At 42.2% G+C, this 14,950-nt stretch overlaps 1 protein-coding gene and 1 long non-coding RNA gene across 13 annotated transcripts in view; one reads left to right on the top strand and one right to left on the bottom strand.

Moving 5' to 3' along the window:
- The window catches only part of PTPRT (protein tyrosine phosphatase receptor type T), a 432,610-nt gene that overhangs the window by 190,548 nt on the left and 227,112 nt on the right, over positions 1–14,950 (top strand). The window lies entirely within an intron of this gene.
- On the bottom strand, positions 927–3,826 carry LOC147650193 (uncharacterized). Its single transcript, XR_015277038.1, has 4 exons — positions 3,669–3,826; positions 3,049–3,204; positions 2,812–2,924; positions 927–2,220 (listed from the first exon to the last, which is right to left on the bottom strand). It is a non-coding gene; the product is annotated as an uncharacterized LOC147650193 (long non-coding RNA).

The following is a 14,950-nucleotide window of genomic DNA, read 5'->3' as shown; positions in this document are numbered from 1 at the left end:
CCTGAAGTTTGCTTTATCCCTGTTTTTTTTTTTTTTATGTGGGTAGGGAGAGATATTAACCTTCTGGTTAATATCTTGGGTTTTGTTTTATTTGGTTGGGATTTTTCACATCCAAAACTTACTGATGCTTAGCAAGTCTTTGTTTTTATCATCTAAGTTTTATTTTTGTTGCTTACATCCCAATAAGTTGCCAGCCTTAGCTGTGAGTTTATTGGGTTTTTTTCCTGCCAGGTTTGCCTTGATCTTTTTGGATAAGTGAACCTGCAACCTGACCTGAAATGTGAGCTCACAGTGCTTGAGACAGAATCTCCCTGGTCGTTTGAGCTGGAGGATAATCAGATGGAGTGAAACTGGGAGGGGGGAAGAGCTGAACAGATGTATTTACTTGGAAAATACAACTTAGTGCTCACTATCCCAGCTGGCATACGAATAGACATATGTAAACCACAGAGTGTCTGTGACCTCTAAGCACATGCAAAACACCCCAGAATATTTTTATGCCATGTGCTCATAGCATTTGCTTAATTCTCTAAAGTCTAAGCAACCTCAGAGCCATCTTTACTCTGTGGAAGCTGAACTTACTTTAGGAACCTGAGTTTCACTCCTGGGATTTTAGGGGTGGGGGATGTTGTAGAGGTTTAGCAGAGAGTTATATTTCTGCTTCAACAGCAGGAATGAATGGCACAGATGGATCAGATTTATCTGAGGTTTCAGCAGGAAAAAGAAATGATATAAATATATATCAGCAATGGACTTGTTATTTAACTGAGCATGGCTTCCACAACGATGCTGCCAGGAACTACAGGAAAATAAACTTTCTAACACAAAGCATGACCTGAATATCACGTGAGAGCACGAAGAAACAGCCCCCTGAATTCACACTGTGCAGCCAGGGAGATGTTCTAATGAAAGCTATTTCAAGTGCCTTTGTACAGTAAATTAGCAACCTGCTGTATTTACTGCACTCAGTGGTATGTACTGTACTGCCTGCTTGAAAAGCTGTAAAAAAGAGAGGGTTCTGTCTAGGGTAAAACCATTGTAGGTATTTGTGTCAGCTCTGAGATTTTTATAGGCACCTGTTCCTTGCCTTTCTCATTAGCTGCTCTCCAGGGCAGCAATTGGAGTGACAGCTATAATGTTATCCACTCTCTGACACCTCTGCCCACATCAAAATGTTTTGCTGCAGGTGAGGTGATAATTTTCCTTGCATCAATCAAACTTCTGTCAGTAAGATCAGACAAATGGCCCTCTGGTTCCTGCAGCATATATTTATCCTGTTTTCAATCTGAACAGGAGAAAATGCAGTAGGTAATTCTGGCAGAAGGGGATGGAGGAAATGACTAATAATTGGCCAGTAAGACACTTGCATTGATAGGGTTATTCCACAGTAGTGGTGGTTTATTTGCAATTCCAGCAGTGTGTGTGAGTCCTTGTGTGGGGGCTGCACTATTGATACATGTGGCTTTATATGTGTTTTTGTGGAAAACAGAAGAAGAAAGGCAGTTTATTTCAAAGTGTAATGTTAATATTGTATGTAAAATATGTGTATTTTTAGGTGTGTTTCTTCAGTAGGTTACAGTCTGTACCATGTGCTTTCTCTTACCATTTGTATTTATTGACCAAACCAATGTTCCAGGGGGTTCTGGCCCAAACTGAGAGCAAAAAGGAGCTCAGCTTGTTGTTTATGTGAGATATTGTGCTAGTATCCTTGGGGAGAAATGGGTCAGCTTTTATGATCAGACTCTGAAGTGCTTTGTGACAAAATGTGTTTAGGTAACACAAACCAGAGCAATCCCTGGATCAGAACAAAGCACAGAGGCATCAGTGCAGCACAACTTTGATTACAGCCCCCTGTTCTCCTTGTGCCATTGACCCCTGCAGACACCACCAGGTTTTGCTTATCCCAGAAGTTCCTTTCAGCAGAAAAAGCCATCTGTACTTGCCAGACCTGGGCTGTGTGTGTAGGGATTGGCCCCTGGAGCTTTGTGCTGATACAGGAACAGAACACTGAGCTCTTCCCTTCTGTTTTCTCCCAGGTATTACCTCGTGGTTATTCAAACAAGGCTTGTCACAGTTAGAGATACAACCATGGAATAATTTTGGTTGGAAAAGCCCCCCAGGGTCATCAAACCCAGCCTGTGCCTGATCCCCACCCAGCCCAGAGCACTGAGTGCCACATCCAGGTTCTTTGGACATCTCGAGGGAGGGTCTTCAAGGCTCCTGAAAGGAAAAGTCCTTTTGTGTGCACAGCAGAGCCAAACCGGGTATTTGCTGAACTTTTGTAAACAGATGGAGACAGGAGACAAACTAAAAGGCAGCAATTATGGCAGTGATTGCAGTTCTCCAAACAAAGAGAAATTTGCTTGTTAGTTGGCAACATGGGACATTCACCTGCCAGAGCTGAGAACCCAGAGCTGAGCAGGGACTCCAGACACCTGCTTTGCTTTGTCTGGAAAAGTGACCTTCTCTCTGAGGCTGCTAAAACCAATGCTCAAAACAGCAGTACTTGCTATCACTTCATGTGAATATTTCAGATTGTTTCTAGAGTGGCTGGAGCTCTATGCAAGGGTAAGCTTGAAATCCCAGTGTATTTAGGGCAGTGGCTGTTGTTACCCAGGAGCACAAGCACAGGGAGGTCCTGCCATGCTCTCCATCGTGTGTGAGAACAAACATGCACTTTAAGCCTGTATTTGTTAAACTTTTGTGAAGAACTGAACCCAGGGGACTTAATGTGGTATTTAACTTAAATGACTGTGATTGAGGCCCTGAGGCCAATGGCATAAAATGTGACAGTGTGTTAGGATGGCTTACCTGAAATTATACCTCAAACAATTTGTATGCCAAATGAGTTGTCTGATGCTTTGTTAGGGTCTGCAGCCTGTTTTCTACTGCAGGTGTTGCTGTGTTCCTGTTTGGAAGCATCCCTTGAAGAGAGAAACAGAAAAACATTCAGTAAAACCCTGCTGGATTCCATTCTCAGGAAAATGTAAAAATACAAACTTAATTAGAGGAATAAAGTCACGAAGGATGTGGAGTGGTAAATCTTACCTGAAATCAATAATCAGGAAGAAAACAAAATTTTGTGGGGTGTACACGGATGTGCTGGTCAAATATCTGCACACAGCAGATCCCCACAGGGAATCCAGTGCAGCAAGCACTCTTTGGGGTGCTTTGTTTGAATATGTGGCTCAGGCACCCCTGCCCCTGGAACAGGAAAATTCACTTTTTCATTTAGTTTTCTATGGCTCCTTAGCACTGAGGGTTGTTTCAGGATGAGACCTTAATGAATGTCAGAGGACTTGGTTGGATTTCTCAAATTTAGTTGTCAGTGGCCACCCTGTTTCTGTGCAGTAAATCCACCCTTGTTTGCTTTCTTTTGCCCATCCTCCAAATCAGAATTTCCCACCCTACACATCTTCCCATCCTGTCTCTCCTTTGTTTCCCAGCCTCCCTGCCTCACTGTGCTTTGATTCTCTCTATCCCGACCAGGAAATAGGTTTCTAATTCAGGGATAAAAGGATGAGACTTGGAGTTGAGAGTCCTTGATGTCCTTAGGGAGGAATTACTCTGTCTGGAGCTTTGTGCAGTCACCTGATTAACTGTGTGAGGGAAGAATAAGTTCCTCTCCCCACCACAACTTGTGCAAAAATAAGCCATTATATCTTTACCTGAATCCCAGAGTTTCTTGGAGTGGGTGACCCAAAAGGAGGCATTTTTTAGATGAATATTGCTGCCTGTATTGAGCCATGGGCTAAAACTGCTGGGCTGAAAATGAGGTTTGAATTCTGTTTTTCTAAGGGAAGATAATTAGCACAGTGCCTGGGATAGCTGGAGGTCACATCAGTTGTAATCAATTAGTGCTTTACTTATCAGTTGAAAAAAGGTGATTTCAAATGTAATTAGTAAACAAAAGCCTTTCATGTTCTTTAAAGGCCACCTCAGGGAGTGCTGGTTTTGGACAGGATAAAGCCAGCTGATGTTTCATATGATTATTTGGAACATTGCAACAAAGTTTATTTTAGTGCAAGACACTTTGCTATTCAGTGGTTAGAAGGAAACTTATTGAAAACAGCTTTTTTCTTTGTGGATTTGTGGTGCAAAAGAACCCACAGTAAACACCACTGCCATCTGTTTCGAAGAAGAAATGTTGGGCTATGAATTTCCTTGCAAAAACTGAAAGGCTTTTTAGTAGCTAAAAATGTATAACTTTAGAATTTTTGTTTGATTTTTCATTGATTTGATTGCATTGAACCAGATGGGTTGTTTTTTTTCCATGAAGAGCCTTCACCACATCCATGCTTTGAGAAAATACATGGCTGGCAAATCTGGAGCTGATGGTGAGGAGATGCAGTCTCACAATTGCGTCTCACAATTTTCTCAGCACTTTTGGAAGAACGCAAACCTGCTGTACCACCACGGTGAATGTTTGGCCAAAGAGATTTGCTATGTGTAATGCTCATTTTTGCATCTGTCCACTCCCTTCCCTGTGTATCCACCAGGAAAACAAAGGAGCTTTGATTCCAAAAAGTCTTTTTATTTCCCCCAGGGAATGGGCACGGCCCCGAGGCTGCCAGAGCTCCAGGAGCGTTTGGACAGCGCTGCCAGGGATGCCCAGGGTGGGGTTGTTGGGGGGTCTGGGCAGGGCTGGGATTGGACTCAGTGATCCTTGTGGGTCCCTCCCAGCTCAGGATATTCCATGATTCCATAAAGTATTCCTCACTAAGTTTTGCCATGTGCATAGAGCTGCGTATAGACCCAAACGAGTAAAACTGGAAACTGCAGATATAATCAGGAATGCTTTTATGTATCTGGAAACAGTGTGTTCCTCTAAAAGCTTGCTAATTTTATTTTTAAAAGGGAAAATAAATATCTGACTCACTCTCCCATACGTCTGCTGTTCTTCTATAGAAGATGCCTTTGCTAACAATACTTTATGTGGCTTCTCTTTTTAATGACTAAATAAGGATTTCTGAATAACAACCATCAAACAAATTAGTAGAGATCATAAACATCTATTTTATTAATCCTGATAAAGTTTGCTGTGATTTCCCTCTCTGATTCAACCCTTTCTTTTATTGATAACTGTATTCTGAGGAGGCTGTGCTTGCAGATCTGCCTGACCCCTCTAATCTTCTCTCCAGACTGACCTGTCACACTCCTTTGGGGAAGGATTTGAGTTCTCATTCTGTGTGCTGGATTAAATAAGTGTCACTGGGTTTCTCAGTACCTTCCAGGAATTTCCTCTGAGCAAACCTTGAGTACTCTGTCTGTCAAGAGCTGCAGTTCCTGCCAGCTGCTGGGTTTGGACTCCAGTTCTCCCAGTTGGAGCCCACCAGTAGCAGGGTTCAGCACTCATTGATATTCATGGTGCACCTCCAGGATTTGTTCCTCAGCAGCACCCGAGGGCTCTCCCAAAGCTTGGACCAGGTGTGCTCTGTGTTCTTCCCCCTGCATTTCATCTGATTTGGCTCCCTGATCCCATTCCTTTATTTGTTTCTTGTCACCAGTTGTCTCCTGAAGTCTGTTCCTGTTTTTTTTTGAACCTCCTTCCCCTTGTTAATGTGGAGAGCTCTTTTGTGGGTGGTCCTGAATTCCCAGTGGTTTTACTGGGAATTTAATATGAATTCATACTTGGAGCCTGATGAGGTTGTAAATACATACAGAAAACCACTTTTTCTTTTATTTTCATGGGCTACACGTGCCAGTATTTAACATGTAAGAAATAATGAAATTTTGGGTACTCTCTTACTTTATTTTACATCAGCAGTGTGTTCTGTATTAATAAGAACTGCACCCTGAACATGGAATAGTTTTCCTGTCTTATCCCAGTGGCAGGACAGTTGGTGCCTCTCTGCTGGCTGCTGACTTGGGACCACACATGGTTACACTCACAAGCCATCACTGCTGCTCTCTAATCTATCCAGTTCACAGGCAAATAAAATATGCCATCTTTCAGGATTGAATTACAGAATGGAAATGAAAGAAAAAAAGATTAGTAAAAAAAGTAATGCCTAAAGAGTAGCCTCATTCTTCAGGGAGAAAATAAAATACCTGCTGACAGCTTTTACCTTAATGATGTTCTTGCTTCTGTCAAAACATCAGACGCCCCATCATCTTCACTGGCATTTGCAAGACTCTTTTAAGAGATGCAGAGGGAAGCAGAGTGTTTTGATGGGTGGGTTTTTTTTAGTTGGAATTCCTTTCCATAACCACTGCTTCTGAAAATAATATATATATATATATATATATATATATATATATATTTCCCATCTGTCCTCTTGCAGGTTCATTTGAGAAGGATTTGGGAGCAAGAGGAAGTAGATAAGGTATAAAATATAACCAGAGAACAAGTGTTATCTCATGTACTGTCATTAATGTTGGGAATTGCTGCTGCACAATATCAGTGGGTGCAAAAAGAGATATTTGTAACACAAATTGGAATGGGAACTGGGATATTCTGCCAAAACCAACCACTCTGGTGTGTTTGTACTTACCAGGGACTGCAACTCCTCCTGTGCAGAGGTGCAATGTCTTCAAAGAAGACCTTGGAGAAGAAACTTCAGCAAGGTTTCTCTCTCTTCCTCTCTAGAAGCATCCCCTAGCAGGAGGTGTGGTTGTATCTGTCTTTTGGGGTGCCTCCAAGTGCTCTGTCCTGGGGCAGGACACCACAGTGGGACTGACCCCTGGAAGCTGGGGTTTATGGAGTGAAAAGGATGGCACACTCACACATTAGTGACCTGTTTTATTTCTTATTTGCTCCAGCAAACACTCTGACATGCTGATTTTTCTGTCCACACCCACTCCCATGACAGAGAGAGGATGGAATAGTGGAGAAACCAGAGTCATGGAGCCTGGGAAGTGAGGGTGAGGGAGGGATTATTCCCCTTGATCCACACAGTTACTGTCAGTCCCTGGGCTGGGAGGTGTGGGAAGAATAAGAGGGAAGAGTTGGACAGTGTTTTCTCTTCTGAAAAGCGTGTTCAGCACTAAGCTGCCTCTCCCAGAGCTGAATCAGTTTGTTCTTTACCTCAGGTATTCTGGTATTGATCTCATCTCCTCCCTCACTGTTCTCATGTCAGAGTTCAGGAATCAGAAACATTTAAAATTGATGTGCCATTGAAAGCAGATCTATTCCAGCTGACACAGAGTGGATTCTAACTCTGATTTTGATTCATGTGTTGCTTCCCACAGGTAGTATTGCTTCTTTAATTATCTCTCTCTCAGGACCCTGCTGAATCTATCCTGAAAAATTTCAAACTCTACTACCCCTGGAAATGAAGGTGTTCTCAGCATTCATGTTTCATGGAAAGACAAGATCTTAATGTAAAAATTATCAGTTTCTCTTTTCTTCAGCAAGTTTTCAGTACTGGAGGGTTTATACAGAGATGTGGTGAACAAACAGTTCATTGTAAGATGTGTGGCTCTTGATTCATTCAAAGTTTTCACTTAAATTGCAGCTTTATGAAAAGTAGTTTTCTCCTTTAATTGTTTTTTTTACTCTCTTTCTCTATTTTCTTCCTTGACCAGATGGAGTAAAATTCAAATACAGGCAACTGCATTCATTCTAAGGGGCTTTTAAAGGAAATAACAGATCATGGGAAATTATATTCTTCCTCATCTCCACTCCTCAGCAGATTTAGATTGCCTCATTACAAGTCCTATTTTCTTTACTTTGAGAAATTTGCCTTCAAGGCTTTGTTTTCCCTTTTATACCTCTACAGAGTGGAAGTTGCCTTTCTACTTTCTGGCTTGTTTTGTGTGTTTTTTTTTAACAGGAAAAGTTAATAGGGCTGATATGTGCAGTTTAGAATGCACACTTAGGAAATGCATTTGGGAGCCCCTCTAAATGTAGGAGGTTGTCTAAAACAAGCTTTTCCAACATTTTTTCCTCCTTGTCGTTAAATGAGCAATTTTCAACAGCCCCCCTTAGCTGGAAATTCTGCCACATTTTGCAGCCCACCTTAAAGGCTGAGGCTTGATCCTTCAGGCCAGCACCTGTGAAAATATTAATGAAAAACATGTCCTTATGTAAAGACAAATTTTGCTCTGACAGAACTATTGGATACTGGAGGGGAACTGTTGCTGCTGCATCAAATCCTGATATTCTGCCCCTGCTCCCCACAGGTTCCTCTGCTGGCACCTGTTTATCTGATTAAAGGAAATAAAACAAGCAGTCCTTAAAGCCACCACATTGGACATGAGGGACACAGAGCTCTGTCAACCAACCAGAAAATATAACCTGATAAGCAAACTAGCCTGAAAACTGCATATTGCAGGCATAAATCCTGGGGTGTTCCTGTCAGTCCTCAATGCCACAAGTGGAATCACAGAATGCTTTGGGTTGGAAGGGACCTTAGAGCTCATCTTGTTTCGATCCCTTGCTGTGGGGGAAAAAAAAAGGAAGAATTTGTACTCTTGTAGTGGCCTGTTTAGTTCTTCTTCTGCACTTCTGGCTCCTACCAGCTCTTCCTTGGTTGTATTTGGAAGTCTCTAGTGTGTTGAACACATTTAGCACAATTAAAGATGAGTAAATGGCTGGGTTTGTGATCAGCAAAGCCCAAGCTGTGACCATTTGTCCCCAGCTGTGAAGTGAGGGACAGAGGGCAGCTCACGACCCTTTGGAAGAGGGGGCAGAACAATTCCTGTGGCCTCAGGAATGAGCCCCTGTCCATTCTTAGAACCTTGCAGGAAAAAAGAGAATGGAATCATGTCATTAATAGAGGTGGAATGAATCATTTAGCAAGGCTGGATCCATTTGACTGTGGGTTGGACACACTGACGTGGATTAATGAGAAACTCTAAACCAGGTAAGGAGGAGCAGCAGAATATAGATCCTACCAGCTGTGCCTTTGTAGGCTAAAGCACATCACAGAATTTACCTCTGGAAACAACTTTTTGTTATCATCCAGTCCTGGTGGTGGCAAAAGAAGGGTTTGTAAGAGTGTTCCATATTCTGTTTGCAAATATTACCTGTTCCATGGGTGGCTTGTCATTTGAACCACCAGAAGTGACCCAAAATCACATTTTGCACTGCTATTCCCAGCAAATGAAACAACAGCAGTAAATCCCATAACACAGATCATCTTGGGACAGAGGTAATGAGAAGATATTTTTGCCACTCTGAACCCTGCTGCAGTTCTTCAGTGCTTTTGGTGTGTCAGATTCCACCTGTGCCACGTTGGAAGGAGTTGGGCTGTGTTCAGCTCTTGTGCTTGTACCTTGTCCATCAAGACTCTCCATCTCCTGCAGGGAGGAATTGTGAAGTTTTCCAGGAAATCTAGCCTGTATGGGAGAGCTGTGATATCTAAGTGCTGGTTTGAGTCACTGCATTTGCCTCCCATGTTAGGCTGCAGTTAATTCTGCTGGACACACCACAGTGACATCCTGAGGGATGCTTTTTATCAAGGAGCACAAGAATCCCACAGCTGCAATCCACCTTCTCCTCACATGCAGCCACTGAGCATTTCTGTTTGTTTATATGTAAGAATACAATGCCTTTAGATTTATTTCACTCCTAATTGTGAGATGCATGTGCTGCTGTCATCCACATAAATTACTTCTTATTGAAAATCCTTGTCTGCAAACACAATTGAGTTTAACATCCAGGCACTTCAACTGAGCCATGAAGAAATATGTCCCAATGTGACATCAGCTTAAGCAAAATAATTCATTCTCTCTTAATTCCAGTGAAATTGAACACAAGACAGGCTGCTCAGAGACAAGCTGGTGCTGCTGCCTTGCCTCAGCTCACCTGCAGGAGTTTGTTGTCCTGACAAAGGGTGAGGTGTGTCTTAACTTTCATCACTGACTCTTTTGATGTCTGAACACTAAAACTCCTGCAGAAAATGTTTTGATTCACAGGTTTAGAATCTAAATCTGTGCTGTGATTTTTGAGGATTGGAATTGGGTGCAATTCAGAGGTAAATTAATCTAGCTGAGTAATTAATTGTGTCAGATGAAATATCTAAAATCTCCACTTTCATGTACCTGTGCTGCTTTCACGTGGTTACCTCAGGTCTCTTGAGGGATCCTGCTGATTGAAGAGGCAGACACTGCTGCTGCTAAACACTTGGAGGAGATTGAACTTAATGAATCAAAGAAATAAAGGGGTTTGTAACACCCAATTCAAGTAAAAAGCCACTTAAAAGATACTTGAAAAAAGCCATGCAGGTCAAGTTAGCTAATTGTGGATAGCAACTTGTGGATTCCATTCTGGCCACAAAACAGAGGCACAGCTTCGGGTACCTGTGGGAGCAGAGTGTGTGCTGCTTTCTTCATGATCTGTTTTGTTTCCTGATGTCTTCACACAATCAAAGCTTAGCAAAATCCTGTGTGTACCTTATGTTGGTAAGGCAAACTGCACCACAGCCTAGTTTTAATTCTTTGGTATATTTTGCTTCCTTGTGTTGAATAATGCAAAGGCATTTTTTCGTTTGGTGTATTTTTTCTGGGGTTTTTTTAGGGTTTTTTTTTAATCTTAATGTGTTTTTTTCCTGCAGCTGGGGACCTACTCTTAGTTGTTGAGAGTTCTTTTTGTCAGGTGTTACAGGTAGATCTTTAAAAGTCCAGATCTTTAAAAATCAAGCCCTTGTTTATGCCTGCAGTGAAAACAGGCTTTAACATATAAGTGTAAATTATAGCAGCAACTCTGATGAACACGTACACAAAACCTTTATGAAAATATTGGTTTTCTGATGAATAGAATCTTCAGAACACTGCAAAACTGACAGTCTGTTTGTGGAGCTGCCAGCAGCTCCCCACACCTGCTTTGACCCCTCTCTGGCTTTACAAGTACAGAATTTCCCTAGTCCTGAGCTCTTTCAGGCTGCTGTCATGGATTTCCTTGAATTTTTGAGCTGTGTGTGCCATTGAGTGTGCTCTGCAGAACCCTGGAACCAGTCCCAGTAATTCTGTTGTCCGTGGGAAGAACTGAATGAGCGCCTTAGCAGGGAACATTGAACTTTGACAAGGTGCTCCTTGAAAATCCAGCACTTCTCCTGGACCACTCTTCTGCCCAAGACCCACGTCCAGGACCTTGAACAAGCCAAAATCTTCTTTCCTGATGCCTGGGGTTATGATCCTGCTCAGTTCCCTGCTCCTGTCTCCCAGGACCATGAGCTACTGGAGGGTGTCCAGCTTCACCTGCAGCTCTTCCAAGTGAATTGTGCTGGAATTTCCCAGCAGAAGTAACTCTTCTCTCTGCAGCAGGGGTGGCAGGGGACATTGCCTGCTGACCTTCCTGTTGTCCCTGATCACCCTCTGGAATTTTTCCAGTCATTTCAGTGGTTAAGATGGAAGAGGCAGCAGTATCCTCTTTTTTTTTTTTTTTTGTCTGTTGCTACCTGCTGTGGCAATGCCTCATAAATAAGGACCTTAAACTCATAGTTAAATTTAATAACTATCTGTAAAAGTCATTTTAGTACTGAAACCCTTGGTTGTGGGACAGAGCTCACTCACAGCCTCTTGTGTTTGTGTTTGCTTTACAAAACGTGGGCAATGTTCCAGCAGAAGCACCCCTGGTTTGGGAGGTGTGATGAAATGTTAACAAAGTGATTTTCACAGATCCACAAGATTATCTGAATGTAAGAACTGGAATCCAGAGCTGGTGCCACAGGCAGTTAAGAGCTGTAAGTTAAAATTGCAGGGCTTGGTGTAATGGATTGGCAGTAATGCAGTACTTGGAATTCATTTGGCATTTACATGCACAGTAAATTCCAAATGAGCTCCTAAGAACCCTATAAAAAGGAAAAAAAGGGTGTATGTGAAGCACTTGTTTCTTCCTGTAACATATATCCTCTGTGTTCTAGGTTATAACCTGGCTTTTTATCATTGGGAAGATCTTTTAATTTATACAAAGAGGTGATTTACATTCCTAGATAAAATCCAGGCATTTCCAATAACATCAGGATAAGTGAACCACTGTTTCCTTTGCAGCTGAGGCATGGGGATTCTGTGTGAATTCATCTCAGTTTTACTGCCCATGTTTCAGGGCAGCTTGCAGTGAATATTGGTAGATCTCAAAGAAATATAGCCCCGGATTTTATTACCAATGAAGGGAATGGCTGCCAGTGGCGTGGCAGATCGTGTTCAAACTGGCAGCTGGTGACAGATGTGGATGTAATGGCTCTAAATCACTGTGTGGACTCACTGTATTCCATATTTTACTCAACTTCCAATAAGAGTCGTGCAAATAAATTAAAGTGCAGCTGTCGAGATCAGCAGCAGAGTTGAAGGCGTACATATAATATAAAGTATTCAAGAGCTGATGCTTTTTCCTGGAAAAATGTTGAAATGTATTTTGTTAGATGAAAGCAGCAGATTTGTTTCCCCTGTTTGTTTTTCTTGTCTTGCTTTTAATAATCAAGAGCACTTGTAATCAAGTTTCAGATCTCAGAGGGGTTTGTTACAGTTTTGGGCTGGCTGTGTCTGTTTGGTTACTCCCAATGCACTTCTTTCTGGTTATTCCTTCACTTAAACTCTGCTGGCAATGAAATCCTGTAATGGTGTGCTTAGGGAGTGGAATAGCTGTGTGTGAACCAACCAGAGCCGCTCAGAAGGTCCAAATGGGTTTAGCTCAGATCTTGCCTTTTATGAAATTACTGCACGATCCTTAAAATCAGGGTTTTTGTAATCTTGTCACAAACCATCAGCAGACAACTCTATTAAAAGGCCTGTTATTCCCTGTGTGCCCCAGAGAGGCCAGCCCTGTGTCTCCCCAGGGTGTGCCTGGCAGACTGATGAGCTCCACAGCAATCCCATTTGTCTCCAGACCCGTTTTAGCCACTTGGCACTGCCTGTGAGCTGCTGGCTCTGCTCTTCCCTGGATTTGGGAGGGATTTCAGCCAGACTTGGAGGCAAGGCTTCCCTCTCTTGCCTTGCAGCTCCTGTGTTGGCTGAGCAGCTCCTTTCTTGACTCATCTCATATTTCCTGATGCCCTGAGATCTGCTCAAATATTTGTGTTGTGGTGGAAGGTATAAGCATCCATGCAGATCTTTCTTTTCCCTTGCCCCACATTTTGTTCCTACTCCTTGCAGAGTTTTTGTCAGCCATTAGTTAATGGAATTAGGACTCTAGGAATTTGTGCTCAGATCCACAGAGCCATTGTTCTTTTAAAACATTTTTAGAAAACATTAAGCATTTTCACCTAGCATACAGTGCTCTTCCCTCCAGCCAGGCTACAGCCACCTGTTCAATGAACTAAATTCATCAAGTCATTTTTAATCGTGTTCATTGGAATGTGGAGCTGTGCCAGGGTCCTACTAAGCAACAAATGGGTTCAGAGCAGGCACAAAACAGATTCTGTTAGAAAATAGTTCCCTGTGGTGCTGGTTCCTATCAGCTGGTCTGTAAAGGATAGGGAATCATCAGCATCTCAGGTTACTGAGGAAGAGCAGAAACTTGGCTTATTTGCATTACGGTGGTAATTTCATTTATTTTGGGCTTGTACCAACATAAACTAGAGAAGAATTTGGTTGGCAGAGCAAAATAATCATTGTTTTTTATAAATAATTAAGTGAATCTACAAATAGCTAAGCTGGTGAATGGCTGACAAGCTATTCATTAAAGCCAAGCACTGCACCAAAACCTGCCTGTTCTTAACTCCAGAGATGTTCTACTGTTCTTAAGGACACCTTGGAAAGAGGCATTCTGAGTCTCACATGAAGAATTTGCCTTGAAGCAAAAAGAATTTGTTTTAAGTAGCCTTACCAAGCAGTAGAACTCTTTGGTGCAAGTATTTTGGGTAAGATTTGACCTACAATATTGTTCTTCTGAAGGTGATGATTATGTCTAGCAATTCACTTCAAGAACTTTGTATTTGAGACCCACGCAGGGAATGTAAATTTACAAATTGGAGCAACAAATGGTTTTCTGTGGCATTGAACAAAGATCTCATCAGGTATTAACTGGAGCTTATTTGGACAATCTGCTTGTGAAGACATGAAATAGAAGAAAATTGGAAGAATTGAATACTTGACTGTATTTATTTGGGTCAGGTCCTTTCAGAGAGTTGCACAAGACTGTTTGAGGTGTTTGTGTTGCTGTTCCTCCCACAGGTGACTTGATTCAGTTTCCTGTGGAGATGTGTAGGGATTGAATGTTTCCCCAGGTACCTGACATGATGAAGGATGAATTTTGACCCCACACTTGATAATTACGTAGTGATAAAATCACTAACAGGCGTTCCTGGTGATAGAAGTGACAGCTGATACAGTGACTCCTTTTGCTTTGATCTGCATCAACAGGAATTCCACACGGACAAAGTAATGGGAAAATAAACCCTTGTGTGTTCCAGCTGTGTTTTATGTGTGCAGAAAATGCACAATCAACTTTGATAATTCGCTGCAATGTGAAAGGTGCAGCTCTAGAACTGAAAATGTAGATTTCCAAACTGTGGCATTTCCTTGCTGATCTTCCTTATCCATCAGTGCTTAAAATCACAGAGTAATATAATCAAACATAATGACTCCTCTGCTGAGTGAACACATACAGTCATTGTTATCACCAAGTCATAAGCATCCCTTACAAGGGAGAAAGAACAATTTTCTAAATCATGATTTGAAATGAAGGTAGGAAGAAAACTTCTTGTACCCACTTCTGTATTGGTCACTTTGCATTTTTGCTGCTGATTCTTCACTTTTGCAGGATGACAAGTTGTTCAGGCTGCTGCTAATTATGTGCTCACTATTATGGTAATTGGCATCTCTCAATTTTGTTGTTATGACTACAAAGTCCTTGGTAACAGGCTGCTGCTGCAGGAGGGCTGCAGCCTGTCCTGCTGGCTGACACATCCCTGCTGCTTTCTGCTCTGCCTGGCCACGTGTGCAGCTACAAACTGGTGCAGAGACCTTGCAGAGTGCTTGGCACCAGGATGGGATGTAGGAAACGTCACAGAAATGCAAGTTCTGCAGGTCTGTCCATGTGTAAACACATATAATACACTTTTCTCAG

Source organism: Cyanistes caeruleus, chromosome 16 (genome assembly GCF_971803275.1).
Source record: "Cyanistes caeruleus chromosome 16, bCyaCae1.hap1.1, whole genome shotgun sequence".
Lineage (NCBI taxonomy): Eukaryota > Metazoa > Chordata > Aves > Passeriformes > Paridae > Cyanistes > Cyanistes caeruleus.
The sequence above is the reverse complement of the archived record's forward strand: the minus strand, read 5'-3'. Positions and strand labels throughout refer to the sequence as shown.